This window comes from Microtus oregoni, unplaced genomic scaffold (assembly GCF_018167655.1).
Source record: "Microtus oregoni isolate MIOR12 unplaced genomic scaffold, Mior012 000038F_ref0000394, whole genome shotgun sequence".
NCBI lineage: Eukaryota > Metazoa > Chordata > Mammalia > Rodentia > Cricetidae > Microtus > Microtus oregoni.
The window spans coordinates 23,236,459-23,250,241 of NW_024543097.1; the positions used below are offsets into that span (position 1 = coordinate 23,236,459).

General features: G+C 52.6%; 1 protein-coding gene across 1 annotated transcript in view; it reads right to left on the reverse strand.

Annotated features, from left to right (window-relative positions):
- The window catches only part of LOC121433452 (glypican-1), a 30,088-nt gene that overhangs the window by 12,023 nt on the left and 4,282 nt on the right, over window positions 1–13,783 (reverse strand). The gene's annotated exons all lie outside the window — the stretch shown is intronic.

The following is a 13,783-nucleotide window of genomic DNA, read 5'->3' on the forward strand; positions in this document are numbered from 1 at the left end:
GTGCTGTAGTGCTGAGCGCTGCGGCAGGCAGAGGGGGCACTTGGAGGGGGGCTGCGGCAAGCAGGAGATGGAGGGAGGGGAGAGAGGGCGATGTGATTGGCGGGGAAGGGGTTTGCCGCAGTGGGCGAGGCAGATATGGGAGGAGGAAGAAGGGGTGTGCTAAGGCTGCAGGGAGGATGGGTTCAGCAGAGGAAGGGGGGCTTGCTGCAGGAAGGGGGCTGCGGCAGCCCGTGGGGGTGCAGAGGGAGGGGTATCCAGGATGGTGCAGGACAACTTCAGGGAGATGGGGATGGGACGAAGGTGAGGAGTTGGAGAGACATGAATGGAAATTGGGGCTGGTGACAGAGGAAGATGAGACATAGATAGGCGGTAGTGGAGCTGAAGATGAGAGGTGAAAGCGTGGGGGAGGAGGAGGCAAATGGGAATGGTGATGGAGATGGCGGCTAGCAGACTCAGCCTGGCACCAATTTAGCAGGTACCCTCCTGGCCTTAAGACCCCCTTCCTGGTTGGCCGCTCCAGCGGTGTCCCCAGCTATGGACGCACTCCGGATGGCAAGAGCGATTCCGAGTGCCAGTGCAGGGGCCGGCAAATGCAGAGCAGCAGGATTCAGCAGGAAAAGCCAGGATGAGGCTAGGGGCGCCTGCCTGCGCCGTGGACTCTGCAGCCCAGGGCACCAGGGCAGTGGCAGTCTTCACTGGCGCACACAGCTGAAGGCGGCTCCCTGGGACGCGCCTCCTCCCGCAGCCTTCACTGGCAAGTCAGCGCCGCCCCTGTCTCCCTGGAAACAGTAGGCGTTTGCGCCCCCCCCCCCCCCCCCCCCCCCCCCCCGCCTGCGGTGATGCCCCGCATTTCCGAGGACTCAAGGATTAGGCCTCTTCCGCTAGCCCCTGGCCAGGGGTGAGGGTGGGATGCAGCAGCGGGTGCTCTGACTCATTGGCCTCAGCAGGGCAGATACTCATGGAAAACTAGGGCTAGTTAGCAAGGGAGGTCCAGGGATGGTCAGATTTCTCCCCTGGAATGTGATAGCTGGCTGCATTGAAGAGGTCCCTCTCTAGCAGAACGCCAGATCTCCTCTGCTCTCTAAACTCAAAGGTCAAATCTCCCAGTCCTTCCTCATCTCCCCATTAGGCCCTGTCCCCAGTTCCTGGAGGCTTCTCTCACTCTAACCAGCCAACTTAGCCCCAAATTCCTCCCAGGCCACTCTGTCTATGGCCCTGGCCCTCCTGGGACAAGGGCAGCTCTCTCACTCTGCTGATCATCTCCCCTTTCCAGCTTTTGATTCCAGTTGGGGAAAGCCACCTACTCACACTTCCACCCTGAAATGTATAGATCCCTCCAACCTTCTTAGTCTCACGGCTGGGGGTGCAGGAATCTGCTGGGTGAGTAGCTGTTTGATCAAGGGGATAGAAAGGGGTTCTATCCCGAAACCCTAATGGCTGCCCCCTAAGCTACCTACTCCCTGCTAGGGCCACCCAACCAGGTAGGAGATGTCTCAGCAGGGCCAAAGGTCCCAGAGGGGCCAAAGATTTTGCCCCAGTATTCATGGCTCACGTTATGCTCTTGGAACACACTGGAGATGAAGAAGACTCTGTGTTTATGTCTACCAAGACCACGATCTTGTGACCTGGCTGTAGGGCGGAGCCCACTCAGAGCTCGAAATGCTGCTTCACCAAGTCAGCAAACCTCAGTCCCGCCTTCTGGCTCACAGTTAATCCCCACGTGGTGCAGAGTGGGGAATTCAGGCAGGATACATGTGAAAGGGACTGATCATGCCCATGGTCCTGGGCTCTACACTGTTTTCTCATCGAGCTGACCCGCCAGTCCACTTCCGGGCCACAGGACAACTGAGGAGGCCTACAAGACAGATTGGCCCTGCTTCAGATGCGTCTACATGGAATAAAGGGACAGAAAGCAGGCTCCTCCTCAGGGCTGTAAATACCAGACTGGTAGAGGTGACAGACATGCCACAATCCAGCCATGATGGCGCCCAGGGTAAGAGCACGGGACCACTGGCAGCCACCCTAGCTGTTCCTATGGCCTGGTAGCCACCTTCCTAAGCTGATCCCCTGCTTTCCTGCAAAGGTTGCTCCCATCCTCTTCCCCAGGAAATTTCACTTCCTTTTTTTCCACCTCTACCGAGCAGGCATTATCAGCTCTCATGCTAAAACATATAAATACAACGGGTAGGGACACCTTTGCCCAGCGTGGGCATTTCTGGAACGAGGCTACCACTATAACCAACTCAGAACTTCTTCCAAGAAGGTACAAGAGGCACGTCAGCCAGCAGCTTGTGCTGTAAGGGCAATGTCTTAGTTAGGGCTTCTATTGCTGTGAGGAGACACCATGACTGCAGCAACTCTTCTAAAGGAAAACACTTCATTGGGGGTGGCTCGCTTATGGTCTTAGAAATCCAGTCCATTCTCATCATGGTGGGACATGGTAGTATGAGGGCAGACATGGTGCTAGACAAGGAGCCGAGAGTTCTACATCTTGCAGGTAACCGGAGGTGGTCTGAGAAACTAGGCGTGACTGGAGCATATGAGACCTCAAAGCGTGTCTCCACAGTGATACACTTCCTCCAACAAAGTCACACCTCCTAATAGTGCCCCTCCCTTTGGGGGCTATTTTCTTTCAAACCCCCACAGGGAGGGGTTCCCATCCATAAAGGCTCTTATTCCTAGCACCTAATCAGTGTCACACAAACAAGGGGTCAGGGCTAGAATCACTTCTATCTACACAACTTGTCTACCCCTGGTGTGGTGGCATACAGACAGCCGAATCAACACACCCAAGGTCAATGGCTGGGAATGGCTACGTGAGCGGTGTTGAGTGCAGTGTTGGCCTCCCTGGATTCCCACCCCAGGGGAATTCCTGGGTGGAAGGCAAAGCCTGCAGCAGGAGTCAATGTGCTCTGCGAAGAGGCAGCTTCCCTAGGCTGTGCTGCCGACACGGCACCTATGTTTGTTCAACAAGGGCATGAATGTGGCTTCCAGTTGGGGTCCCACCCTGCCCTGCAAGCACAATCAGAGTAGGGTAAAGGGAACTAGGATGTCAGTTACATTTTATTTTATTTTTTAAAGATTTATTTATTTTGTTTACAGTGTTCTGTCTGCATGTATACCTGCAAGCCAGAAGAAGGCACCAGATCTCATTACAGATGGTTCTGAGCCACCATGTGGTTGCTGGGAATTGAACTCAGGACCTTTGGAAGAACAATCACTGCTCTTAACCTCTGAGCTATCTCTCCAGCCCTACATTTTATTTTTTTACATGCATTTATAAGTGTGTGTGTGTGTGTGTGTGTGTGTGTGTGAACAGGTACCATGTGTGGTCAGAGGACAACTTGTAGGAGTTGGTTCCCTCCTTCCACTATGTGGGTTCTGTGGATCAAGCTCAAGTCTTCAGGTTTGGCAGCAAGCACCCTTTACCTTTGAGCCATCTCATCCACCCACCAGTTATACAGGAATCTCAATACATAATGCATTCATTTTTCATTTAAAAACTGACTCAAAAGAATTCAGGTTTTTTTTTGTGTGTGTGTGTGTCTGTGTCAAACAGACACAGCAGTCACAGAGGCAAAAGGTAAAAAGTATGTCTGAATGGATAAACCAACTATAAAATGGAATACTGTTCTGTTTCAAGAAGGGAACTCTGACATATAAGATGGATATCATGCTCAATGAAAGCGCCGAGTGAGGTTCCCCAGTGTTGTTCCTTTGCGGTGCACACCTTTTACCTGCCCGTTACCCCTCCCCCATTAAAGTGCACCCACGTGGGAAAGGCAGGGAGAGAGAAGAGAGGGAGCTCGTGGCGGCCCCCGCTTTTTAACGGGGAATGCAAAGGCTTCTGGGAATATGTCCGTATCCAGGAGAACGCTGGGAACCGTAGTTCCGCAAAGGAACAACACCCAGGGCTGTCAAAATCACAAGAGACAGAGTGAAACGGCATGTCAGAAGCAGGGGAGAGGAGTGGAGAGTGTGTGACTTTCAACTTAACACAATCTAGAATCATCTGGGAAGAGGGCCTTAGTGAGGTATTATTTAGATCATGGTCTCCTGTGGGCATGTCTATGGGATCCAGTCCACTGTGGGCAGCATCATCCCCTAGGCTGGGCCCTGACCTGAGTAAGAGTGCAGTAAGCTAACTGACAGCAAACAAGCTGTCAGCATAGATGCATTTGCTTCTCTCTGCTCTTTACTGTGGATGTGATGTGTCCAGATGTGTGATTTCTTCATAATCATGGATTATATCCTGCAAATGTTAAGTCAGACAAACCCTCTCCTTCCCCAAGTTGCTTTTGCCAAGGTGTTTTTTTTTTCATAGCGATGAAATAAAACTAGAACAGGGGATTAGTGTTTAATGGGGACAGAGGTTCAGTTGGTCAGTAATGATGGGAAGCCAGGCACTATCCACCCAGTGGAGTGGTCTGCCTTTTCATTGCTGTGTCTTGCAGTCCTTTGCAGGGTGTATTGGTTAGTTTTTTGTCAACTTGACACAAGCTAGAGTCATCAGAGAAGAGGATGCCTCAAATGAGAAGAAGATCCAGCTGTAAAACATTTTCTTAATCAGTGATCAATGGGGGAGAGCCCATTGTGGGTAGAGCCACCCCCAAGCTTCTAATCCTGGGTACTATAAGAAAGTAGGCTGGGCAAGCCACTGGGGAGCAAGCCAGGAAGCAGCATCCCTTCATGACCTCCACATCAGCTCCTGCCTCTAGGTTCCTGCCCTGTTTTGAGTTCCTGTCCTGACTTCAGATGATGAAGAGGGATAAAAAAGTGCCAGCAGAATAAACCCTTTCCTCTCCAAGTTGCTTTTTGGTCATGGTGTTTCACTGCAGCGAAAGAAACCCTAAGACACGAGGTGTGGCCTAACTGAAGTCCACTGTCCCTGGTGGACATCCAACCAGAGGGGATGACTGAGGTCCCCAGCAGTGAAATGACTTACCCATAACAGACCCCAGAGCCTAATGCTGTGCTTTCCCCTGGCCCAGGCTTGGCTGGTATGAGAGATCTCTGGGGCCTCATGCAGCCTAGTGCAGTTCTAGGGATACAGATGAACCCTTACCTGCAAAACTAGTGCAAAATGGGCCTTGCCTGGAGCCAGATGTGGCCAGTGCACTGGTCGGCACAGCTCCTGTCTGGTTCTGACCTATCTTTCTGAGGCCTCAGGATGTTAGCAAGTGCCTGTAAGGCCCTGTTGGGAGGGCCACCTATCCTGCTACTGGTGACAGTCTCACAAGTCACTCCGGAAAGGTCCCTCCAAGACCCACAACAATCTCTTCTGGGATTCCTATGCAGCAAAGTCTTGTCTTTGTCATTTGCATAGTCCCTACTCTTCAAAAGCCAGACTTACTCTGGGCTCTAGGATCATGAGATGGATCACTCTGCCTCCTCAACTCACTTCTCAGGGATGTTCACACAGCTATCATTTGAGCTGGTATCTTGGCCCCACCTTGTCTATGCCCTTGTCTATGCCAGTGATTGCTGGCAGGCAAAGGGACACAGGGATCCAGTGACACTGTTCTGTAGGGGTGGAGCTCAGGACAGGCAGCTTGGCTCCCTGGACGTAGATAGATGAAGGGAGGAGTCAGCGCTTCCCCAAGGGAGCATCAGGGCTGTGTCAGGGCCATGGGTTCGGCTATAGAGAGGCCCTCTCTGCTGGCTGCTTGCTACCTGCACAGGCCTGACAAGAAGCTGCTGGTCCCTTGACACTTTCCTGTTCCCTCCTGCCTTTCCTGGGAACGATGTTCCCAGGGGCCCCTCCTTGGCTTCCTTCCTAAAAGTCAGCTTATGCTGGCCTGCCATCCACGCAGCCCTGTCCCCTCTGCTGCTGTGTTCTAGGGACACTGCTCTCTTTGTAATCCCTGGATTCCATGACAGGACCGGTGAGAAGCAGCTGAGTGGCTGACATGGTTTCAGGAAGGAGCACTGTGGGATGCTGGCTAGGATTATCTCCCCTGCATCCAGGACCTCCCTGTCCCATGGCTTCTTAGCCTCCCTAGATGCTGGCCCCCCTCTCTCTATTGAGGTTCCCTCACTCATAGCCTGTCTGGAGAAAACAGTACTTGGGAGCAATGGGTCTCCCTGTTCTCCAGGAGGGGCACAGAACACACATAGAGGTAAAACAGTCAGCCCAAAGTCACACAGCCAAGTGAGCACAGAGACAGCTCTTGAGCAGAGTAGACTAGCTAGATCCAACGGACCAGGACTGGATTCTGTGTGGGTGTGTCAGTGCGTTGATAACAGCCACTGAACAGGTCACTGTCCTTAAGAGGTGGTTCTCGGCCGAGGGTATGGTTTTCTCCAACAGGCCAGCCAAACATTCTTTCAGAGCCCAGTGTCACTGTGCCATTGCACAAGACCTTCCACCCACATGCTTTCCTCTCTCCATTCTGCATGGCTCAGATGCCACTACACTGACCCCAGACTGTCCACTCTGCCAAACAGAAGCTCTGGAGGTCCGGGTACAGAACTTGGCTGCATCCTGACAGCCAGAATGGATGGTGTCTTCCGGGGCAGCTCAGGAAGTTCTATTCCAGGGAGGAGGTACAGGCTAAGGCACCCTACACTGGGTTCACAGAGCTGACTTCCAGTCTTGTCCTGCTTTAGAGACAGGCACTACACTCTCAGCCACTGCTACAACCACCACCCTGTGTTGGTTAGTATATCAATTTGACAGGACTTAGAATTATCTAGAAGATAAACTTCTGGGCATGTCTAGATTGTGTTGAAGTGGAAGAAGACCCACACGATATATGGACAGTACCATCTCTTGGGCTGTGGTCTTAGACTGAATAAAAAGGGGAAAGAGGATTGAGAATATGATTCAGTGTAGAACCCTTAGCTAGCGTACATGAGCTTTGGGCCCAATCCCATCCTGGATAGCTTTATGCCAATTTGGCACAAGATAAGAGTCATTTGGGAAAAGGGGACCTCAGTTGAGGTTCACTCATTCTTATTCAATTAGTGATTGATGAGGAGGGTCTAGATCATTGGAGGTGGTGCCATCCCTGAGCTATAAGAAAGCAGGCTGAGTAAGCCTGAGGAGCAAGCCAGTAAGCAGCACCCTTCCATGACCTCAGCATCAGCTTCTGCCTCCAGGTTCCTGCCCTGTTTGAGTTCTAGTCCTGGACTTGTCTCTGCAAGAGTATGATCGGTGGGTTGTAAGCCAGAACAAACTTTCTTCTTCCTAACTTGTTTATGTATGGTTACAGTGTTTAATCATAGCAACAAGACAGATTACCGGTGTTACAAGAAAACAAAACAACAACAACAAAGGGAGAAAACAAGCCGAGTACCAGCATTTGCGATCTGCTTCTTGACTGTGGATATACTGTGAGCAGCTGCCTCAAGCTCCCTCCACTGTCATCGTCCCAGTCCTGATGGGATGCACCCCTGAACTGTAAGCCAAAATACATTCTTTCTTTCCTTAAGTTGGCTTGTCAGGCATTTTGCTGCAGCATTAACAAAGTAGCTAATATACCCCTCTCACCTTATCCAGTCCTACTCCTGTGACTAGACCTTTCTCTGTGGCTCCACGTCCAGGAAAACCCAGAGAGGTCACCAGTGGCAGGCTCTTGCCAAGAGTTTCAGTCACACTGTAACAATGAATGATCCCCACCCTCACCTCTCACCCTGCTGAAGGCCTGGGTACTTAGCTTCTTCCAGTCCCTTCTACATGGCTTCTCTCTGGTTCTCCCAATAGCAGGCTAGACTTTGCTATTCCGATGATCTTGGCTATAAATCCTGGTAACTTTTGTAGCAAACAGAGGCTGGCTCTTCAGACAAATGCCAAGCTCTAAGTGCCCAGCTAAAGGCAAGAGTTCCACAGACTGACACAAAAGGCTGGGACCGCCATATGCTGACTGGACAAGTGGCCAGAGCATCTTAAGCTATTTTGACGATATGTCAGGAGAAACCCAGAGCTGCACAGAGGACAGTGGTCTGGGAGCCCCGGGCCTGTCCTGTGCAGCCTAGGGTCGGGTCACTTATGCAGGTGTGTGGCTGTCAGCCTTGGCAATGACATTCTGATGCCCTAATTTCCCAGCACCCCCTCCACCCTGGTACAGGCAACAGAACTCAGGGCCTTGCATGTGCTAGACCAGAGAGCTCCATCACTGAGCCACATCTGTAGTCCTCCCTGTACTTATTATTGTTGTGTGTGTATCATTTGCCCATGTAACGTGTATGTGTGGGGCGTGTGTCATGGTGCTCCATGTGAAGGTCAGAGGATGACTCTGTGCAGCCAGTCTCTCCTTTCACTTTTACATGGGGTCAGCCAGGTCTTTAGGCTTGTGCAGCAAACTGCTGTAGCCTGCTTAGCCATCACGGTGGTCTCCCTGCACCCCAGAGCCAGGCACTTTCATGCTTTTAAATGATCTGAGTAACAGTTGGTCATGGCTCAAGCATGGCCATGCTTAGAGGGGGGAAACGGACACCTGCTTGCCTTTGCTGACCCTATCAGCTGCACAGCCTGAGGATGCTTTGTCTGCCGCCATGATTCAGTACCAAGAAGAGCAGCCAGCACACAGTATGTGCTCCAGCAGCAACCTGAGATTTCAGAAGGCCTTGCGAACCCCCCAAACCTCATCACTGTCCAGACTGGTCATCGTACTCATTTCCCAGCCCAGCTCTCACAGTGGCAGGCTCTTTTGGTCACGGATTAGCCCTGCCTCTGCCACCCAGCTGGACTTGGGCTCCGTTCTGGACCCGGTGCCACCTGGTGGAGGCTGTCAACTCTTCAGGATTGAGTTCAGTTTTGAAGCATAAAATGAGAGGGCTTTGGAGGCCATTTGGGGCTTTCCTCTGACCCAAGGAGTCAGCCTCTATGTCTTACAAAGCTCAGTAAGCATTTATCAGAACATTACAGAACGTAGTGGTACACTGTTCCCCATGAACACACTGTGTTGTGAGACCTGGCGGCTGGTCTAACGCAACCTGGAATTTCCACTTATGGCGGTGCCACATTCCCAGCTATCTGCTAGGAAAGTATATGAACATGAGAATACTGGTAGTTTCTATACTGGCCAGGCCCCAGGTCCTACTGTTCCTAAGAAGGACATGCTGCAGCCTGGTTGGGGGGCAGATTCCTTACCCACATTCCTGAGCTCTGAGTTCCATTCGTGCTCCTCTAAGGACCCCTGGCTCGCACTACTCTGCCCTGCCTATTTGTCACCCTTCCGGATTCAACTCCATTTCCTCTCCCCCTCCAAAGTTCCCCTGATTGTGGCGGGCCTACAGCACCCACGCAAGTGCTTCTCCCGGGGCTGCTGATGTTTATGGAAGACGCGAACTCCTGGGGGAACCCGCTAAAAACGGCACCCACTAACTGCTAGGTACGGTGTACTGCCGAAGTTCCATGCAGTGGATCTGGTTAGGAATATCACCTCACTCATGGAGTAGTGGGCCCAGAGGATCTAACTTAATGGCCACTGGCCCGGAGCCCTATGTGCATACATACTGGATGAGTCCTAAGATACCAAGATGTGCAAAGAGTCCTGGGTGCTGATCCAATGAGAGTAGGGGGGAGGCAGAGGTTAGAAATGGCACACTACTAGGAATTTTGGTACCTTAGTGAGATTTACAGTGAATTACTAAGAGCTTCATCCTTTTAGATGTCTGTGTGGTCCAGTGTGTCCCGAGCTCCATGACAACTGCAGACGTGTAAACGCCTGAGCCAACCCTGGCAGCAAGTGGCATCAGCTTTTTCCCCAGAGACTGGCAGATGGTCACAGCTGGGTGGGATGTATTCCCTGAAGCCCCCAGAGCCTCTGGTGGGCACTTGTGGCCAACATACTTGAGGAAACACTCCGATGTCACAACAGTTCACTGTGTAGATGGTCTCAGAGGACCACAGAGAGCCACAGACAATGAAGACGCCCCAGACACCAGGAAGGACGGCCACTCACAAACCATAGCCTGGGATTTGATCCACAGCTGTCCTTGGTGGTTATAGAGATACTTCTGAAGGTGCTTCCGAGACTATCGTGAGCCAGGGCAGCTTATGGGGAGGTGGGCCAGCTAATCAAGGCCTAATCAGCACCCTCCGGTCTCACATCTGTTGGTGTTGCTGTTGGTGCTGCGACTCAAAAGCACCGTCCTCACTAGACGCCAGTGGGTGTGGCTGAGGCTCAGGTCCACAATGCTGTAGTCTGGTCATCACTGGATTTGACAGGCCCTGAAAGCCCCAGCTAAATTTCTCACCAGAACTTAAACATGTTGAGTCAGGGACTGAAGGGAAAATAACCTCGTGTCTTCCAGCCTGGCCAGCTTTCCACTGTCCCTCCGAAGGAGGCAGGCCGGCTTGGCTCAGGTATCTGAGACCAGTGAAGGGCCAGCTCTGACCTTAAGAGATCTACTTGGGTGTGGCCAGCTGAGGATGGGCCGAGCTTGTGCGTCTGTCCTCTCAGGCAGCTAGCCAAGACGATGTGTCCTCACACGGCTCCTGAGGACCCACACACAACCTTGGAACCTGATCCTCCCCGTGCTGGCTTAGGATGCTGTAGTCCTCTTGTACCTGAGGGAGTCTTAGGCTTGAGAACCAGATCCCCGCCATATGATCTCACCCTTGCAGCTTGGACACTACCTTAGCACCTCTGAGATGGGCCAGCTTGAAGGTCTCCCGTTCCCAGTTAAGTGCCTAGGTTAGCACCATCAGCTTGTGTATATATACACACACACACACGCGCACACACACACACACACACACACACACACACACACACACGCAGGCATTTGCTAAGTCTGGGCTGGGACAGTGACAGAATGGTTGGTTATGCAGAAATTTCCAGTGAGGTTCTGCCCTGTGCTTCATCTCTGGGACTCAGTTTCCCATGTGCATGCTCATCAGGCTCAGTCCACCAGGAGCTTGGGAGCATTTATCCCCTAGGCATCTTGCAGGGGCTCCTTTCTGAGCCACCTAAACACAGGCCCTTGCATTGGCCAGGAGCCAACTGAGTTTGCTTCATCCACTTGGAGTGCCGGCAAGAAGACACAACAGGCTGACCTTCTGGCATTGGCCGCTAGGTCCATTCCACTGAGGGCTTGCGCTCTGTCTCTTCCTCTCTGCCATGGCCCTGGCTTCCCCCCGGGGGTGGGGTTGGGCAGATGGCCAGGGAGCAAGATTGACGGAGCCCCCAGGGGCTGCCCTGTCACCTGGCCAAGTCCTCAGAATCTAGGGAGCCTTCTGCACAAATGAGCAGCAGCCTGTTTGGCTGGCCCTCGCCCCAGGGGAGGTGGCCCGCTTGGCATGCTGTGGGGCTCTCCACCAAAGCCAGCCTGTCCTGCCCCGTGCTCCTCTGCTGTCCTCAGAGAAGATGCTCAAGGGTTGCGTCTCCCACTTGAGTCTTCTGCTCACAGGTGGCCTGTCTGAGGTACACGGACTGCCAGCCAGCTAGGGTCTTCAGGCCACAACTTCATTACCCATACACCCAGGGTCTGTGACATTCCACAGAGATGCGTCACTGGGTTAGCAGTTACAGCTCTGGCCACTGAGAGAGCATCGCCAGACCTAGAATATCAGAGAACCCCGGCCTGCCACCTGACATGGAAGGCAGGCCCTTTAGGAAGGCAGGGGCAGCCGTGGTGAGAGGATGCTCTGGTGAGAAGGCTCCAGGTAGGCAGGACGAGGAGCTGAGGAGAGGCATGGCGCTGAGACAGGGAGTCCAGGATTTCTGCAGCCAGACAGGAATGCCCAAGCGCTGAGAATGAGATACCGCTATCATGGTGTCATTCCTTGCTGAACTGGGTCCCCCAAACTTGTATGTGGGAAGTATAATTCCCCCACCCAAACTCAAGAAGGAAATTTTATTTGGGTATGAGGTCACTGTAGATATTAACAACTAAGAGCATATGAGTGTTCTGTGCCCTAACTCAAGACGACTGGCGTTCTAATAGGAAGGAGTTTAGAGATAGACATATGGGAGAAGCTATGTGAAGATGAAGGTATGGTTTGTAAGCCAGGGGCACCAGCATATGCCAGGATGCTGGGAGAGGTTGGGCTCCTATTTTCCCACAGATGCAGAAAGGTAAGACCCTGCCCGGTGCCTGGGGCTCAGGCTCCCAGTATCCCCAACCATGAGGCAGCAAACTAAGTGTCTACAGGTACATCTGTTTGTTGTGCTTTGGGACTGAGGCTCTGGGAAATGGAAATGCTGACATTTTCCAGGGCTGGTCCTCGGCTCGGCACTTAGGGAGAACGTAGAGGTATCTACCACACTAATGGGCCTACGACCTGCTCGGGCGAGATTTCAAGCAGGAACGTACGTCTCTGCAGAAAACAGTGGCAGAAGTGCCCCTAGGTGGGCACAGGAGGGACTTGCCTAGGGGGTAGCGGTCATGTGCCAGGGGAATGAGCAGGCAGTGGGTGATAATGCTGAAGGCATAGGCAGAGGAGGTGGTAAGACTGGTTGGTGTCTAAGGGGGTCATCAATGGGGTGGCATTAGGTTCCTTTCACACTGCAGAGTTTCCCTGACGTAGGTGATGATGGAGAAGAACTTAGAGGTCCAGGCACCCTCAGCTCACGCCTGGTCGCTCTGCGCTCTCACCTGTCCAACAGCAGCCTCGTCGTGGGGTAAGGGCATAGGTAGAGTTAAGCCCAAGGGAGGGAGACCATATCAACCCAACCCCGGTGACAGTGCCTCAACACTCCCACACAAGAGACTTCAAGTAGCACAGATGCCTGCCCAGGCCTTCTCTCAAATGCCACCAGGAAAGGCTGCCGGCAGGACGTCAGCGAGGCACTTGGGCTTGGGGTAGAGGCATCAACTATGGGTCACTAAAGGTGAAGAGCATCCTGTACCAGATGACTGGGCCCATAGCCAGGTTAGGTCAGGACTGGAGAGAGACTCTAAATCGTGTGTGTCTGGGGGGGGGGCTCAGTCTAGCTTTTGACATAGGAAAGACCCCCAAACCACTTTGGATCCAGCCTGAAGAGGATAGTCTGGCTGAAGGAAGAGTCCACCTTTCCCTATCTCTTACTCCCCAGACGACAACTATGTTACCAGAACCATGGTGTAAGAGAAGCTGTGTTCATACGGTGACTAAAACTACTTGCTTCTAAAGCTCAGCCCCGTCGCTTGGCATGCATGCCAGTATATCCTTAATGCTTTAAGGGTGGGCTGGGGGCTTCCAGGGTCAGGGCACACTAGAGGCTTGCACTAGCAGTAGCCTAGGGCCACTATCATTGGTAGACTCACTTGCTATATTCCTTGGCTTGCCCTGTGTCCAGAGCATCTGTCTTTCTGCTATTATTTTGGGACTTGGTCCCATTGCCCCAACTGGGAGACTTCCCTCTCTTAGTTGTTGACAATCGGGGGAGGGGTCTGTCCTTGGCTGACAAGAAGCACAGCCAGGGTACCTCCGTGCATACTCTGGGGTTACCTGTGTCACATGCCTGGGAAGCTGCTCTGGTCATTTAAAAGAATTCCTAGACCCTAAGGAGCTAAAGGCAGGGAATCCGAGTACAGAAAGCAGCTGTGAGGTCCATCAGGCTTGCATTGCAAAATTCTACTCCAGGTCTCTCAGCTGAGAGAGCATGGGACTCCCAGAACACAAGAGCCCAGGCAAAGGAGGTCTGCTCTGGCTTTACTGAGGTATAGTTGCCAGCAGACTTTGGGATCAGCCAGGCAGCGCCCTAAGAAAGGAATGTGGCCTCTCTGGCCTGGATGCCCCGTTCTTTCCAGTGGTTCACATGGGCCCACTCATGAAGTGTTCATGAAATGGCCGTGAAAATACGTCTGTGGAGCCCAGCTCACAATGAGCACTCTCAGCTGATGGACGCCA